At 45.6% G+C, this 18,384-nt stretch overlaps 1 pseudogene; it reads left to right on the top strand.

Moving 5' to 3' along the window:
• Positions 1 to 15,532: 15,532 nt before the first annotated feature.
• LOC124698339 lies at positions 15,533 to 18,081 on the top strand (annotated as a pseudogene).
• Positions 18,082 to 18,384: the final 303 nt, after the last annotated feature.

Below are 18,384 nucleotides of genomic sequence, written 5' to 3'. Positions count from 1 at the left end.
GCCCACTGGAGCCGTCCTCTGCGATGGATCTGGGCCGTCGGATCGGATCTGCGGGGCACGCGGACGGCTCCGATGGGCGGTTCCAGAAGTGACCAGGCGCGGCGAGGCACACGGACCAGGCCACCAGCTGCACGGGCGCCCCCGGAGTAGCCTACTGGCGTGGTTGGTTTGGTTTCCCCTCCACTTCTCTCAAAGCATCTCCCGCGCTATATAGGCCGCGCGAAGACGGAATCGCTCTGGACGCGCGGTCAGCGCAGTGGCTTGGCTTGGCAGTGGCCAGCCAGCCCGCCTGGGTTCGTTCCCCGCAGGGGACGATTTTCAGGTGTCTCACCGGGGCTTTGCTCCAGAATAAAATCCCCTCCACACATATGTGCCACAACTACTAGCTCCTAGGGACACTCAAATTATGTGTGCTGTGTGTATAGTTCTAGGGTCTAACTTGTGCACTAGTGGTGTGCGTGTGTGTGGTGTGAGTGTGGTGTTGAGTTAGTGCATAAGTTCAGATACTACAACTGTAACACAGATCGAGGGGTCTCAAAAAAAAAAAAGACGGAATCGCTCCTCCGGCAGACGCGCCATACGGGTGGCGCTGTAAAAGAATTGGGGTGTGCGGCTTTTTGCACAATCCCGAGCGCTAAATGTGACGCGTCGGCTACAGCGTGTGGCATCGCTTCGGATACGCGCGAATACCCCAACGGCTGGAACCCCCCCCCCCCTCCTGCGCCCTCCATTTCCCACTACGCCGCCTCCGGTCGATTCCGCCGCCGTCCCCGCTATTGCTCGCCGCCACGCCGTAGATTCACCTCGCCCGCGTCTCCTGCCAGCAGTACCGGCCGTAGATCCAGGAATGGAACACTGGACAGCGGTCAAGAATATCCTGAAGTACTTGAAAAGAACTAAGGATATGTTTCTTTGTTATGGAGGTGACCAAGAGCTCGTTGTAACTAGTTACACCGATGCAAGTTGGAACACGGATCCTGATGACTCTAAGTCACGAGTCCGGGTACGTGTTTATATTGAATGGTGCTTGCAAGTAAGTCGGGCAAGCTCGAAGCGAGTGCACGGTGGCGAAATCCTCAACGGAATCGGAGTACATAGCGGCTTCGGAGGCTTCATCGAAGCGGTATGGATGAAGAGGTTCATTGTAGAGCTCGGTGTGGTTCCTAGTGCATTGGACCCACTAGTCATCTATTGTGACAACATGGGTGCCATCGCCAATGCACAAGAACCAAGGTCACACAAGAGGTCGAAGCATATCAAGCTACGTTATCATTCGATTCGCGAGTACATCGAAGATGGAGAAGTAAAGATTTGCAAAGTACACACTCGATCCGAATGTAGCAGATCCGTTGACTAAAGCTCTCCCTAGGGCAAAGCATGACCAACACCAGAATGCCATGGGTGTTAGGTACCTTACAATGTAATCTAGATTATTGACTCTAGTGCAAGTGGGAGACTGTTGGAGATATGCCCAAGAGGCAATAATAAAAGTAGTTATTATATATCTTTATGTTTATGATAAAAGTTTATATATCATGCTATAATTGTATTAACCGAAACATTAGTACATGTGTGATATATAGACAAACAAGAAGTCCCTAGTATGCCTCTTAAACTAGCTTGTTGATTAATGGATGATTAGTTTCATAATCATGAACATTGGATGTTATTAATAACAAGGTTATGTCATTGTATGAATGATGTAATGGACACACCCAATTAAGCGTAGCATAAGATCTCGTCATTAAGTTATTTGCTATAAGCTTTCGATACATAGTTACCTAGTCCTTATGACCATGAGATCATGTAAATCACTTATACCGGAAAGGTACTTTGATTACACCAAACACCACCGCGTAAATGGGTGGCTATAAAGGTGGGATTAAGTATCCGGAAAGTATGAGTTGAGGCATATGGATCAACAATGGGATTTGTCCATCCCGATGACTGGATAGATATACTCTGGGCCCTCTCGGTGGAATGTCGTCTAATGTCTTGCAAGCATATGAATGAGTTCATAAGAGACCACATACCACGGTACGAGTAAAGAGTACTTGTCGGAGACGAGGTTGAACAAGGTATAGAGTGATACCGAAGATCAAACCTCGGACAAGTAAAATATCGCGAGACAAAGGGAATTGGTATTGTATGTGAATGGTTCATTCGATCACTAAAGTCATCGTTGAATATGTGGGAGCCATTATGGATCTCCGGATCCCGCTATTGGTTATTGGTCGGAGTGAGTACTCAACCATGTCCGCATAGTTCACGAACCGTAGGGTGACACACTTAAAGTTGGATGTTGAAATGGTAGTACTTGAATATGGAATGGAGTTCGAATATTTGTTCGGAGTCCCGGATGAGATCCCGGACATCACGAGGAGTTCCGAATGGTCCGGAGAATAAGATTCATATATAGGATGTCATTTTATGTGAAATAAAATGTCGCGGAAGGTTCTATGGAAGGTTCTAGAAGGTTCTAGAAAAGTCCGGAAGAAACCACCAAGGAAGGTGGAGTCCACATGGGACTCCACCTCCATGGCCGACCAACCCTAGTGGGGGAGGAGTCCCAAGTGGACTCCCCTTAGGGGCCGGCCACCCCCATATGGGAGGTGGAAACCCCACCTTTGGTGGGAGTCCTAGCTTGGCTAGGTTTCCCCCTCTTATGGAAGGTTTTTGGTTCGGGTCTTATTCGAAGACTTGGACACCAACACTTGGGGATCCACCTATATAATGAGGGGCCAAGGGGAGGGGGCCGGCCACCCAAGAACCACCAAGGTGTCCGCACCCCTTAGTGGCCGGCGCCCCCTCTCCCCAAACCCTAGCGGCCTCTCTCCTCCACCACATCCCGCACGCTTAGCGAAGCTCCGCCGGATTTCTCCACCACCACCGACACCACGCCGTCGTGCCTGTCGGATTCAAGAGGAGCTACTACTTCCGCTGCCCGCCGGAACGGGGAGGTGGACGTCGTCTTCATCAACAACCGAACGTGTGACCGAGTACGGAGGTGCTGCCCGTTCGTGGCGCCGGAACCGATCGTGATCAAGATCTTCTACGCGCTTTTGCAAGCGGCAAGTGAACGTCTACCGCAGCAACAAGAGCCTCATCTTGTAGGCTTTGGAATCTCTTCAAGGGTGAGACTCGATAATCCCCTCGTTGCTACCGTCTTCTAGATTGCATCTTGGCTTGGATTTCGTGTTTGCGGTAGGAAAATTTTTGTTTTCTATGCAACGTTATCCTACAAGTGGTATCGAGCCGTGTCTATGCATAGATGGTTGCACGAGTAGAACACAATGGTTTGTGGGCGTTGATGCTTTTGTTATCTTTAGTTTGAGTACTTTGCATCTTTGTGGCATAGTGGGATGAAGCGGCTCAGGCTAACTTTACATGACCGCGTTCATGAGATTTGCTCCACGCTCGACATGCAACTTGTATTGCATAAGTGGCTTTGCGGGTGTCTGTCTCTCCTACTATAGTAAAGATTCAATTTACTCTTCTATTGACAACACTAGTATCACCGTTGTGGTTCATGTTCGTAGGTAGATTGGATCTTACTCGAAAACCCTAAACCACGTAAAATATGCAAACCAAATTAGAGAACGTCTAACTTGTTTTTGCAGGGTTTGGTGATGTGATATGGCCATAATGTGATGATGAATATGTATGAGATGATCATTATTGTATTGTGGCAACCGGCAGGAGCCTTATGGTTGTCTTTAAATTTCATGTTGAGTAGTATTTCAAAGTAGTTGTAATAGTTGCTACATGGAGGACAATCATGAAGACGGTGCCATTGACCTTGGTGCTTCGCCGATGATGATGGAGATCATGCCCGTTGATGATGGAGATCATGTCCGTGCTTTGGAGATGAAGATCAAAGGCGCAAAGACAAAAGGGCCATATCATATCACATATGAACTGCATGTGATGTTAATCCTTTTATGCATCTTATTTTGCTTAGATCGCGACGGTAGCATTATAAGATGATCCCTCTCACTAAAATCTCAAGATAATAAAGTGTTCATCCTTAGTAGCACCGTTGCCAAGACTTGTCGTTTCGAAGCATCTCGTGATGATCGGGTGTGATAGAATCAACAAGTGCATACAACGGGTGCAAGCCAGTTTTGCACATGCGGATACTAAGGTGGCCTTGACGAGCCTAGCATGTACAGACATGGTCTCGTAACACGTGATACCGAAAGGTAGAGCATGAATCATATAATTGATATGATGAACACTTTGAGTGTTCGCCATTGAAGTTACATCTTGTCTCGTGATGATCGGACTTGGTGTGGTGGATTTGGTTCGTGTAATCACTAAGACAATGCGAGGGATATTGTTTTGAGTGGGAGTTCACCTAGTTTTTTAATTATATTGAATTAAAATTTGAACTCAATTTATCATAAACATTAGTCTAAACTATTGCAAATATGTTGTAGATATGGCGTCCTCAATCAATTTTAACCAGTTCCTAGAGAAAGAAAAAGCTTAAGAGCAACGGTAGCAACTTCACCGACCGGTTCCGTCATGTGAGGATTTTCCTCGCCGGCGTGAAATCCGCAATATGTGCTTGATGCACCGCTAGGTGACCCTCCTGCGTAAACCGAAACCGATGAAGTAAAAGCTGTTTACGCAACTCGGAAAACTCGGTATTCTCAAGTTCAGTGTGCCATCTTATGCAGTCTGGAAGCCGATCTTCAAAAACGTTTTGAGCACCACGATCCACATGAGTTAATCAATGAGTTGAAGACTATATTTGAGACTCATGCGGCCGTGGAATGCTATGAAGCATCGAAACACTTCTTTAGTTGCATGATGGAAGAAGGTAGCTCCGTTAGTGAGCACATGCTCGTTATGACCGGGCATGCGAAGAAACTCAGTGACTTGGAAATAGTTATTCCTAACAGAATGGGGATTAATCGTATCCTTCAATCACTGCCACCTAGTTACAAGAACTTTGTGATGAACTACAATATGCAGAACATGAACAAAGAGTTACCTGAACTCTTCTCCATGCTTAAAGCTGCTGAGATTGAGATCAAGAAAGAGCATCAAGTGTTGATGGTCAACAAAACCACCAGTTTCAAGAAACAGGGCAAGTCTAAAGGCAAATTCAAGAAGGGTGGCAAGAAAGTTGCTACGCCTCCTGTGAAACCTAAGACTGGCCCTAAACCTGATGCTGAGTGCTATTACTGCAAGGAGAAGGGACACTGGAAGCGTAATTGCTCCAAGTATTTGGCGGATCTGAAGAGCGGCCTTGTCAAGAAGAAGAAAGAAGGTATATCCGATATACATGTTATAGATGTTTATCTTATCGGTTCTCGTACTAGTACACGGGTATTTGATACTCGGTTCGGTTGCTCATATTTGTAACTCGAAACAGAACTAAAAAATAAACGAAGACTACTAAAGGATGAAGTGACCATGCGCGTTGGAAATGGATCCAAAGTCGATGTGATCGTCGTCGGCACACTTCCTCTACATCTACCTTCGGGATTAGTTTTAAGCCTCAATAATTGTTATTTTGTACCAGCGTTGAGCATGAACATTATATCTGGATCTTGTTTAATGCAAGACGGTTATTCATTCAAGTCCGAGAATAATGGTTGTTCTATTTTTATGAATAATATCTTTTATGGTCGAGCACCACAAAAGAATGGCTTATTTCTCGTTAGATCTCGATAGTAGTGATACACATATACATAACATTGATGCTAAGCGAATTAAATTGAATGATAATTCTACTTATATGTGGCAATCGTCGTCTTGGTCATATTGGAGTGAAACGCATGAAGAAACTCCATACCGATGGATTACTTGAATCACTTGATTTTGAGTCACTTGATAGATGCGAAGCATGTCCGATGGGAAAAATGACTAAGACTCCATTTTCTCGGTATGATGGAGCGAGCTACCGACTTATTGGAAATCATACATACCGATGTGTGCGGACCAATGAGTGTAGCATCGCGCGGTGGTTATCGTTATGTTCTAACCTTCACGAGATGATCCGAGTAGATATGGGTATATCTATTTCATGAAACATAAATCCGAGACTTTTGAGAAGTTTAAGGAATTCCAAAGTGAAGTAGAAAATCAACGTAACAAGAAGATTAAATTTCTACGATCCGATCGTGGAGGTGAATATCCGAGTTATGAGTTTGGCATGCATTTAAAGAAATGCGGAATACTTTCACAATTGACACCGCCGGGAACACCACAACGAAACGGTGTGTCCGAACGTCGTAATCGAACTCTCTTAGATATGGTTCGTTCTATGATGTCTCTTACTGATTTGCCGTTATCATTTTGGAGTTATGCATTAGAGACAACCGCATTCACTTTAAATAGAGCACCATCAAAATCCGTAGAAACGACACCGTATGAATTATGGTTTAATAAGAAACCTAAGCTGTCGTTCCTGAAAGTTTGGGGTTGCGAAGCCTATGTAAAGAAGTTACAACCAGACAAGCTAGAACCCAAAGCGGAGAAATGCGTCTTCATAGGATACCCTAAGGAAACTATAGGGTACACTTTCTATCACAGATCCGAAGGCAAAATCTTTGTTGCTAAGAACGGAACCTTTCTTGAGAAAGAATTTCTCACTAAAGAAGTGACTCGGAAGAAAAGTAGAACTCGATGAGATTGATGAATCTATACTCGTTGATCGAGTAGCGCAAGCACGGAAGTTGTACCGGCACCGCCTACACCGGCAACGAGAGGAAGCTAATGATAATGATCATGAAACTTCAAACGAGATAGCTACTGAACCTCGCAGATCGACAAGGGAACGTGCCACTCCGCATCGGTATGATCCTTGTCTAAATGTCATGATTGTGGACAACAATGATGAGGACCCTGCGACGTATGAAGAAGCGATGATGAGCCCAGATTCCAATAAATGGCAAGAAGCCATGAAATCCGAAATGGGATCCATGTATGATAACAAAGTATGGACTTTGGTAGACTTACCTGATAGCCGAAAGGCTGTCGAAAATAAATGGATCTTCAAGAGAAAAACAGATGCTGATGGTAATATTACTGTCTATAAAACTCGACTTGTCGCAAAGGGTTTCCGACAAATTCAAGGAGTTGACTACGATGAGACTTTCTCACCTGTAGCGAAGCTAAAATCTGTGAGGATTTTGTTAGCAATAGCTGCATTTTTCGATTATGAGATTTGGCAGATGGATGTCAAAACGGCGTTCCTTAATGGAGACATTGAGGAATAGTTGTATATGGTACAACCCAAAGGTTTTGTAGATCCTAAAAATGCTGACAAAGTATGCAAACTTCAGCGTTCAATCTATGGACTGAAGCAAGCATCGAGAAGTTGGAACCGACGCTTTGATAAGGTGATCAAAGACTTCGGGTTTATACAGTGTCATGGAGAGGCCTATATTTACAAGAAAGTGAGTGGGAGCTCTGTAGCATTCCTGATATTATATGTAGATGACATATTATTGATCGGGAATGATATAGAACTATTAAGCAAGATAAAAGGTTATTTGAATAATAGTTTTTCAATGAAAGACCTTGGTGAAGCATCGTATATATTAGGCATCAAGATTTATAGAGATAGATCAAGACGTCTAATAGGGCTATCACAGAGTACATACCTGGACAAGATTCTAAAGAAATTTAGAATAGACGAAAGTAAGAAAGGATTCTTACCTATGTTACCAGGCAAGGTCTTGAGTAAGACTCAAGGTCCGGCTACGGCAGAAGAAAGAGAAAGGATGAGTCAGATCCCCTATGCCTCGGCGAGTAGGCTCTATCATGTATGCCATGCTATGTACAAGACCGGATATAGCACATGCTCGTTAGTTTGACTAGCGGATATCAAAGTGATCCAGGAATGGAACACTGGACAGCGGTCAAGAATATCCTGAAGTACTTGAAAAGAACTAAGGATATGTTTCTTTGTTATGGAGGTGACCAAGAGCTCGTTGTAACTAGTTACACCGATGCAAGTTGGAACACTGATCCTGATGACTCTAAGTCACAGTCTGGGTACGTGTTTATATTGAATGGTGCTGCAGTAAGCTGGGCAAGCTCGAAGCAGTGCACGGTGGCGAAATCCTCAACAGAATCGGAGTACATAGCGGCTTCAGAGGCTTCATCAGAAGCGGTATGGATGAAGAGGTTCATTGTAGAGCTCGGTGTGGTTCCTAGTGCATTGGACCCACTAGTCATCTATTGTGACAACATGGGTGCCATCGCCAATGCACAAGAACCAAGGTCACACAAGAGGCTGAAGCATATCAAGCTACGTTATCATTCGATTCGCGAGTACATCGAAGATGGAGAAGTAAAGATTTGCAAAGTACACACCGATCCGAATGTAGCAGATCCGTTGACTAAAGCTCTCCCTAGGGCAAAGCATGACCAACACCAGAATGCCATGGGTGTTAGGTACCTTACAATGTAATCTAGATTATTGACTCTAGTGCAAGTGGGAGACTGTTGGAGATATGCCCAAGAGGCAATAATAAAAGTAGTTATTATATATCTTTATGTTTATGATAAAAGTTTATATATCATGCTATAATTGTATTAACCGAAACATTAGTACATGTGTGATATATAGACAAACAAGAAGTCCCTAGTATGCCTCTTAAACTAGCTTGTTGATTAATGGATGATTAGTTTCATAATCATGAACATTGGATGTTATTAATAACAAGGTTATGTCATTGTATGAATGATGTAATGGACACACCCAATTAAGCGTAGCATAAGATCTCGTCATTAAGTTATTTGCTATAAGCTTTCGATACATAGTTACCTAGTCCTTATGACCATGAGATCATGTAAATCACTTATACCGGAAAGGTACTTTGATTACACCAAACACCACCTGCGTAAATGGGTGGCTATAAAGGTGGGATTAAGTATCCGGAAAGTATGAGTTGAGGCATATGGATCAACGAGTGGGATTTGTCCATCCCGATGACGGATAGATATACTCGGGCCCTCTCGGTGGAATGTCGTCTAATGTCTTGCAAGCATATGAATGAGTTCATAAGAGACCACATACCACGGTACGAGTAAAGAGTACTTGTCGGAGACGAGGTTGAACAAGGTATAGAGTGATACCGAAGATCAAACCTCGGACAAGTAAAATATCGCGAGACAAAGGGAATTGGTATTGTATGTGAATGGTTCATTCGATCACTAAAGTCATCGTTGAATATGTGGGAGCCATTATGGATCTCCGGATCCCGCTATTGGTTATTGGTCGGAGTGAGTACTCAACCATGTCCGCATAGTTCACGAACCGTAGGGTGACACACTTAAAGTTGGATGTTGAAATGGTAGTACTTGAATATGGAATGGAGTTCGAATATTTGTTCGGAGTCCCGGATGAGATCCCGGACATCACGAGGAGTTCCGGAATGGTCCGGAGAATAAGATTCATATATAGGATGTCATTTTATGTGAAATAAAATGTCGCGGAAGGTTCTATGGAAGGTTCTAGAAGGTTCTAGAAAAGTCCGGAAGAAACCACCAAGGAAGGTGGAGTCCACATGGGACTCCACCTCCATGGCCGGCCAACCCTAGTGGGGGAGGAGTCCCAAGTGGACTCCCCCTTAGGGGGCCGGCCACCCCCCATATGGGAGGTGGAAATCCCACCTTTGGTGGGAGTCCTAGCTTGGCTAGGTTTCCCCCTCTTATGGAAGGTTTTTTGGTTCGGGTCTTATTCGAAGACTTGGACACCAACACTTGGGGATCCACCTATATAATGAGGGGCCAAGGGGAGGGGGCCGGCCACCCAAGAACCACCAAGGTGGCCGCACCCCTTAGTGGCCGGCGCCCCCTCTCCCCAAACCCTAGCGGCCTCTCTCCTCCACCACATCCCGCACGCTTAGCGAAGCTCCGCCGGATTTCTCCACCACCACCGACACCACGCCGTCGTGCTGTCGGATTCAAGAGGAGCTACTACTTCCGCTGCCCGCTGGAACGGGGAGGTGGACGTCGTCTTCATCAACAACCGAACGTGTGACCGAGTACGGAGGTGCTGCCCGTTCGTGGCGCCGGAACCGATCGTGATCAAGATCTTCTACGCGCTTTTGCAAGCGGCAAGTGAACGTCTACCGCAGCAACAAGAGCCTCATCTTGTAGGCTTTGGAATCTCTTCAAGGGTGAGACTCGATAATCCCCTCGTTGCTACCGTCTTCTAGATTGCATCTTGGCTTGGATTTCGTGTTTGCGGTAGGAAAATTTTTGTTTTCTATGCAACGTTATCCTACAGGCACAGCCAAGATGCTCGTCGATTTGCTCGCAAGGTATGCGCCTCCGTCGGGCGGCCGCCATGATTTTGTCGATTTCTTTTGCCACTAGTTAGTTGTAGTTAAGTCATTTCATATGTATGTTTGTAGAGTTCATCATACGGTTCATCGGATGACGAGTACGACCAAGAGGAAGAGGAGAACATATCCTTACTATTAGCATACCGCACCGTCAAGAAGCCAAAAATTGGTGGATCGGTGTTCGGTAGACAGAAGTTGTGAAGAGAAAGGATTAAAGGGCATGAGAAGTTGATGCGCGTATTTCAGTGAGAATCCGATATTTCCCGAAAGCTATTTTCGGCGGCGTTTTCGGATGAGCATCGACTTGTTCAAGCACATCGCAACGGAGGTGACCAAGCATGATCGATTCTTTGAGCAAAGGAGAAATGCCGCCGGAGAACTTGGTCATAGCACATATCAGAAGGTGACCGCTGCCTTGCGTATGTTGGCATATGGTATACCGGCAGATCTAATTGATGATCATTTGGCCATGGGAGAGAACACTTCTATATTTGTGTGTGAAGCGCTTTGTCGTGGCAATTGTGAATGTTTTCGGATCCACATACTTGAGAGCCCCCAATGCTCAAGACACGGCAAGACTTTTTGAGTTCAACGCCGACCGAGGATTTCCAGGTATACTTGGTTCCATTGATTGTATGCATTGGAGTTGGAAGAATTGTCCAGTGTCATGGCATGGACAACTCAAAGGGAAGGATGCCACTATAGTCCTTGAAGCGGTCGCGATCATGAGACTTGGATATGGCATGCATTTTTTTGGAATGCCCGGTCTTGCAATTACATAAATGTTCTTCAACGATCACCACCAATGACAAGACTTGCAATGCAGGAAGGTCCATTGGTGGAGTTTGAAGCAAATGGCCACAAGTACAATTATGGCTACTTCCTGGCCGACGGCATATATCCAAGGTGGCAAACATTTGTGAAGCCGGTTATTCAACCACGAGGTAAGAAGCAAACCCAATTCCACAATGCACAAGCGACAGCTAGGAAAGATGTAGAGAGAGCATTTGGGATTTTGCAAGCTCAATTTGCCATTGTGAGAGGGTCGACTAAATTTTGGGACCAAGAGTGCCTTTGGTATATCATGACCGCTTGTGTCATCATGCATAACATGATTATAGAGGATGATCGTGGAAAAGATGTGGATCATACCCACTACGAGTTGATGGGGTTCCCGTGCAAGTGAGGAGGTCCGCACATAGGATTGCCCGGTCCATTGCCTCGTACCATGCCATTCGCTCCAACGACACACATGATGAGCTCCAAATCTCATGGAAGAATAGTGGAATTGGCATGGACGACAATTGCATACTTTTTGTATTTGTTTGATAACTATATGTTGTATTGTCTCAAAACTATATTATATTGTTGTATGTTGATCCTTAAACTTGTTGTATTTGGTGTGAACAATTTGATGTACTTATTTATTTGTTGTGAAAAAATTATTGTATTTGTATGGTACAGTTTATTTGTGAATTTATGATGCTTCTTTGATCTTCTTTGATGCATACTTGTGTGTGTTTGTTATTTGCGCCGCGCTGCTTGCTGCATAATGGAGTACCCGGCGGAGGAGCTTTTTTACCGCTTCAACACGCGTTGCAAAATAGAGCATCCGTCAGGGGAAATTTCAGCGCAGCGTGCTATACGTTTACAACGCGGTGGAACCGACGTTTAGTGCGCCGAAATTTAGTGCGCATGTGGAGATGCGCTCAGAGCACCTCTAGCAGCTACCTTAAAACATGAGCTGTAAATGGAGGAGTTCAGTTCACCGAATTCCGTATTTTTAGTTTGAGAAACTCGCGAGCAGATCACTGAATTTTAAACTGAGATTTTAAAAATTGGGTGTGCCTATATCTCAGTTGACTGAGATTTTTCTTAAGTCTCAGTCACCTCAGAAAAGTGCAACTGCAGTTCAAAAAAAATGTGCAACTCGTATCAGTTGCACTTTTCTAGTAAAGTGCAATTGCACTTTTTGCAACTCAAGTTCATTTTTGTGGGTGACTGAGACTTAAGAAATTCTCAGTTGACTGAGACATAGCAAAACCGTTAAAAATTTCGTGTTCATTGCATTCCCGAGAAAAAATCCAGATAAAATTCAGTAAGATCACACACACAGTTCAAGATCATAGTTCAAACGTCGCTAGGAACAGAGCGATCATACAGGGCAAAAGAAGCTAGCACGCATCTACCTACATTGGCTAGGTAACTACGGCAGCGACGGCGATGATTCATTCGATGACGATAATGTCCGCCGCACCCCTCCACCTTCTGGCGCTGCTGAAGCTGATGCACCGCCTCCTCCTCCGCCTTTTGGCGCTCGATGAGGCAGAGGACCTCCTCCAGCTTGGCGTCGTTGACGGCAACCTCGCAGAGGCGGGTGCGCTCGGAGCGCCGCTTGATCAGCACGAGGACGCGCGCCTCGGCCTTGTTCGTCGCCGTCGACGTCTTCTTCGGATTCCTCAGAGCTAAACCCCAAGGAGAGGGAGGGCGGCGGAGAGGGAGTATGGCGGCAACGGCAGCGGCTACTGCTGCTCCCCGCACCCAAAGAGGAGGAATCGCCGTAGGCATACGGTGTGCGAGGGAGGGAGGCACCAGCGCTCCCCATTTGGTTCAGCGCCGCGCTGCCCACTTCTTGCTGCTAACCAAGCGACTTGCTCGGAGCTCGGCGCTAGTCTTGAGGCGCTGGCCGCGGGCACCGAAGCGCGGCGGGAGGGCGGTGGGACAGCTCCATGTCAACACGGCGGAGCGATTTGCGTCGACGGAGGTGTGGATTAAGTGGTTGGGGTGGAGTATTTGGGCGTTGGAGGTTCGGCGGCGGCGGCGGATTTGGCAAGGGAGTGCAGTGGAGTAGATAGGGTTTCTGCTCGGGTCCGGCTAGCCGAGCGGCGTATGTACCATCCGAAGCGGGATTTTCTCGGGCCACTGAACAGCGCTGCACGAAGCGCAAAACAGAGAGCGGCCTGTATGTCGCCGAAGTTTTCGGTTTTGAGCCTATTTACGGTAGCTGTTAGAGCGCCGTAGCAGCTGTTTACAACAATTGGAGGTCAACTCGTAGCAAGAGACACACCAGTTCAGATTGACTCGAGTTAAGGGGAAGAGTTAAAAGGGTCTCAGCACAAAAAGGTCAAACAACAACTAGCTTCCAAACTCATGCTGGGTTGTGAGTTGTGACGATTTCGAGCTACTTTCAGGAGGATAAATAATTGAGAAAATTCCATGATCACATGTTCCCAAGTAACTATCAAAGTCTCAAAAACCTGTCTGCTCTCCCTCTCCCCTATCTCTTGCTACAGTAGAAGACGCGAAAAGGGAGGAGCCCCATTTCCCTTCGTCCACCGCCGCCGGCGAGGGCGCTGGCTCCCTCTCTCTTCTCTCGTCGCTCCGGCGGTGAGGGGAGAGTGGGGGAGCTCCAGCTCCTTTGGCCCGACGTGTAGATAGGTTAGGGTTAGGCTTTGGGGGCGGCGTTGCCATGATGGCGGCGGCGACGACGCTTACCATAAATAAGATCCACCACCTCCGGCCCCATCTCGATTTCTTCGAGGGGAGTGGTGGCGTAGTCTCCAGCCGTTCCTGCTGGACGGTGTGGCTAGGGTTTCCCAGGATGCGTCGGCGAGGCGGCGGCGGCGCCGCATCCAGGGGATTTTGTTCTCAAGCTTCGGCCCCATTTCGATGGCGTTTCCTCCGGCATTGTCGCGAAGCTTGGAGATCCTGCCCATGAGTGAAGATGACGGCTGGCGTCCGTTGCTTTTGGCGGCGGCGGCGTTGGCCTTCAGGAGAGGATGGCGGCTCGGGAGCAGGATGGTGGCTTGATGGTGGCAGGTTCGCCGGGTTTCCCCGACGTAGTCGGCGTGTTACGGTGGATCTGGGGTCTGATCTGCAGCATGGGGAAGATCCCCGGTCGACGCTCCCCAACGCTCATGGCTCCTCCGTCTGCGAGGAGCTTCTCCTTCGATCCGTAAAGCCAGCAACGGCGATGGTGCTCGCTCGGATCCGGCGACGATTGGAGAAGACGATGGATGCAGGGTCCTCAAGGAGCTTTTCTTTATTTTCCTTTGTTGGGGGGTCTTTCTGCAATTGTTCCTCGACGTGTATCCTTTCCAGTCTCTTCCTGAGGTTTCCGCGTGTGTGTGCTTGTTCTGTGTGTTTTAATATATGAACGTGGTTACTTTCTCAAAAAAAACTATCAAAGTCTCATTCTATCATTTCATATGTCAAATAGGAGTACAAGTCTTCGTGGAATGTTAGCAACAAATCTTTTCTAACTTTAGCCATCTTTTCATAAAAAGAATGGGTGAGCTAAGCCGTTGCTCATACGTACAAGGCGCATTTTTCAAGTCTATCCAGAGTCGAACGAGTCGGAACAACAGCACTATCTACAGTGATACGTTATGTAAAAAAGATAGATAAAAAAAAGTACTGCACATTTTAATGCGAAGCCATGCACCTACTGGAGAAGGGGGTGCTAAGATAGGAAATGTAGGAATATCTCAAAATGTTAGAACCAATGCAAAGTTGGATATAACTGACGAATGAATTCAGACCAAAATTTTCTATCGATTGTAATCCTACAAATCAAAGAGTCCACACCGGAAAAATTACTGAGGATTACAATCCTTAGAAAGTCCTCCCAAGAGAACATAATGAGAATATCCACAAGGTTATTTGTTATAGCTAAACTAAAATACGTCCTGGCTGTTGCCCTGTTTTTAATATGTCAAAAACATACTGACAACGACAGAGGTGATAAATAGGGCACTACGCATCAGGGTAATAATGCTAACGACAACCTTACACGACCTGTATCAACTGACATCTGTTTGCATATATGAAGTCTGTCTCATAGGAGCAATTTGTAGCCTTACAAAAGAGGAAATCGTGATAATTTGGTGAATATAATGAACCTCTAGAAATCAGCTAAAACATGACAACTTATGATCAGGATAGCACCTGAGCTGTTCACAGGCTTGCGAAGTTGTGATGGTAAATACCTTGATGTGGACCAGTAGCCAAATGTTAGGATCTCATGCCCCACGCGTTCATCTTCATTCACTCCTCTCCTCTACACCACTCAAACCCAGTCCAGAACAAGACCAGGTTACATCGTTGCCCTTCTGTGATTCCGTGGATGCGACGCAGTTGATCATATAACCACTACTAGCATAAATGTCAATTCAAATAGTCTGTGCTGTTTTAATTGACTGTTGACTCCACCATGTGCTTATTTACTGCAATGGCCAGACTTTCGAGCACCCATCCTATATTTGCAGCCTCCTCATCCGCACGCTTGCCTCCTCTTCAGTTCATCATGCCTCTCCTCATTCTTTTCACCTTGCTCTTGTACCTACGCATCCCAGCAAGTTCTGCCGCGACGGACACCATCTTGGCAGGCCAAGCACTTGGCATCAACAACAAGCTCATCTCCAAAAATGGCAGGTATGCTCTTGGCTTCTTCGAAACAAATGGCAAATCCTCTGGAAACACGAACAACTGGTACCTCGGCATATGGTTCAATACAGTCCCAAAATTTACTTCTGCATGGGTTGCAAATAGAGACAAGCCAATCAAGAACACCACCTCATTGGAGCTCACAATATCCCAGGATGGCAACCTTGTCATCTTAAACCGGTCTACCAAGTTCATCATCTGGTCAACACAAGCAAACATCAAAAGAAATAGCACCACTGCTGTGCTGTTAAATAGTGGAAATCTCATTCTGTCTAACTCTTCAAATTCATCAGAATTTTTGTGGCAGAGTTTTGATCAGCCAACAGATACATTTTTCCCAGAGGCAGAGCTTGGATGGGACAAGGTCACTGGCCTGAACCGCCGTATTGTTTCTTGGAAGAACTTGGTCGACCCAGCTACCGGTGTGTATTGCTATGAGTTAGACCCTAGTGGTGTTGACCAGTTATTGCTTGCACGACTGGGCCACTCTGTACCATATTGGTCCAGTGGTGCATGGGATGGCAAATCCTTTGCCTTGGTTCCAGAGATGGCACGAAATGTTAGATGGATTTCAAAATTTGTCAATAATATCCATGAGAGGTACTACACATATAGCTTACTAAATGAAAAAGCGGTTACTCGTCATGTAATTGATGTCTCCGGTCAATTAAAGGTGTTCGTTTGGTTCGAGGGCTCAAAGGATTGGCAAATGGTCTTCGCCAAACCAAGAACTCCATGTGACGTCTATGCGGTTTGTGGACCTTTCACAATTTGCAGTGATAATTCACTTCTAGATTGCAAGTGTATGAAGGGCTTCACCATCACATCCCGTAAGGACTGGGAGGTAGAAGATCGAACTGGTGGGTGCTCGAGAAATACTCCATTAGACTGCAGTAGCAACAAAAGCACAACACATACCACAGACAACTTCTACTCCGTATCATGTGTTATGTTGCCCCACAATGCCACAATAGGAGAGGCTGCTAAAAGCAAGAGTGAGTGCAAACAATTTTGCCTGAATAATTGCTCTTGCACCGCGTATTCCTTTAGCACCAATGGATGTTCCATCTGGCATAATGAATTGCTCAACATAAGACAGGTACAGTGTGGTGTCAGTATCAATGCAAACGGAGAAACTCTTTACCTTCGCCTTTCTGCTAAAGATATCCAAAGTTTGAAAAACAAGAGAAAAGGGATCCTTATTGAAGTTGCAGTTGGTACAGGTGTTTCTGCCCTCGGCTTATTCGCACTCATCCTCCTACTAATGTTTTGGAGCAACAAACAGAAGAGGTCTGTCCACGTAGTGCATGATGCTCAAGTTTGTAATGGAATCATTGTATTTCGATACACTGATTTACACCGTGCAACGAAAAATTTCACAGATAAGTTGGGGAAAGGCAGTTTTGGTTCTGTATTCAAGGGGTTCATAAATGATTCAGTTTCCATAGCAGTGAAGAGGCTTGATGGTGCTTATCAAGGAGAGAAGCAATTCAGAACAGAAGTGAGCTCGATTGGAGCCGTTCAGCACATCAATTTAGTTAAGCTTGTTGGTTTCTGTTGTGAGGGTTCTAGGAGGTTGCTTGTTTATGAACACATGTCAAACCGGTCTCTTGATATCCATCTATTTCGAACCAATCCTATGATGTTGAATTAGACTGCTCGTTATAAGATAGCCCTGGGAGTTGCTAGAGGGTTAGCCTACTTGCATGAGAGCTGTCGAGACTGCATCATACACTGTGATATTAAGCCAGAAAACATACTTCTTGATGCTTCATTCCACCCGAAAATTGCAGACTTTGGGATGGCAAAGCTTTTAGGAAGGGATTACAGCCGAGTCTTGACTACAATTAGAGGAACTGCAGGGTACCTTGCACCTGAATGGATTACTGGCGTTCCTATTACACCAAAAGTTGATGTTTATAGCTATGGGATGGTGTTGCTGGAAATGATATCTGGAAGAAGGAACTCGTGTGCACCATCTTCTAGTGGTGGCAACCTTGATGTTTATTTCCCTGTGCATGCCACACATAAGCTTCTTGAAGGAGATGTGGAGAGTTTGCTAGATAACAAATTACAGGGTGGTGTCAATCTGGATGAGGCTGAGCTGGTTTGCAAGGTTGCATGTTGGTGCATCCAAGATAAGGAGTTTGATCGACCAACAATGGGAGAGGTGGTTCAGATTCTCGAGGGTCTAGTTGATATCAGAATGCCCCCGATACCAAGGCTACTTCAAGCTATTGGTCGAAGCTAGCATTACACGTGCTCGTTACCTTTTTTTTCATGGGAAACTAGCTGGATTGAATGCCTAGATGTTACGATTAAATACCAGACTTTATGTTTACATTTGAAGTGAGAGTTATATTTACTGTGCAAATGTGATGCTTGTAACCAGAAATATAGTTGTGTTACTTACAGCGTTGTAACTCTTTTGATGTACTCTTGAAAAAATGCCCAGTATAATGTTAGCCATGAAAACATCAGTTTGTAATTACCGACTTTGCTATGGTCCCTATATGCTTTTAAAATATATTATTGACTCCCGGTGATGTATCTTCTGATAAGAGTCAGACGGTTTCCACGACAACATAGATCGGCTTAAACATGACTTTGACATTATCACATTACA

The sequence above is a fragment of the Lolium rigidum genome, chromosome 1 (genome assembly GCF_022539505.1).
Source record: "Lolium rigidum isolate FL_2022 chromosome 1, APGP_CSIRO_Lrig_0.1, whole genome shotgun sequence".
NCBI lineage: Eukaryota > Viridiplantae > Streptophyta > Magnoliopsida > Poales > Poaceae > Lolium > Lolium rigidum.
The sequence above is the reverse complement of the archived record's forward strand: the minus strand, read 5'-3'. Positions and strand labels throughout refer to the sequence as shown.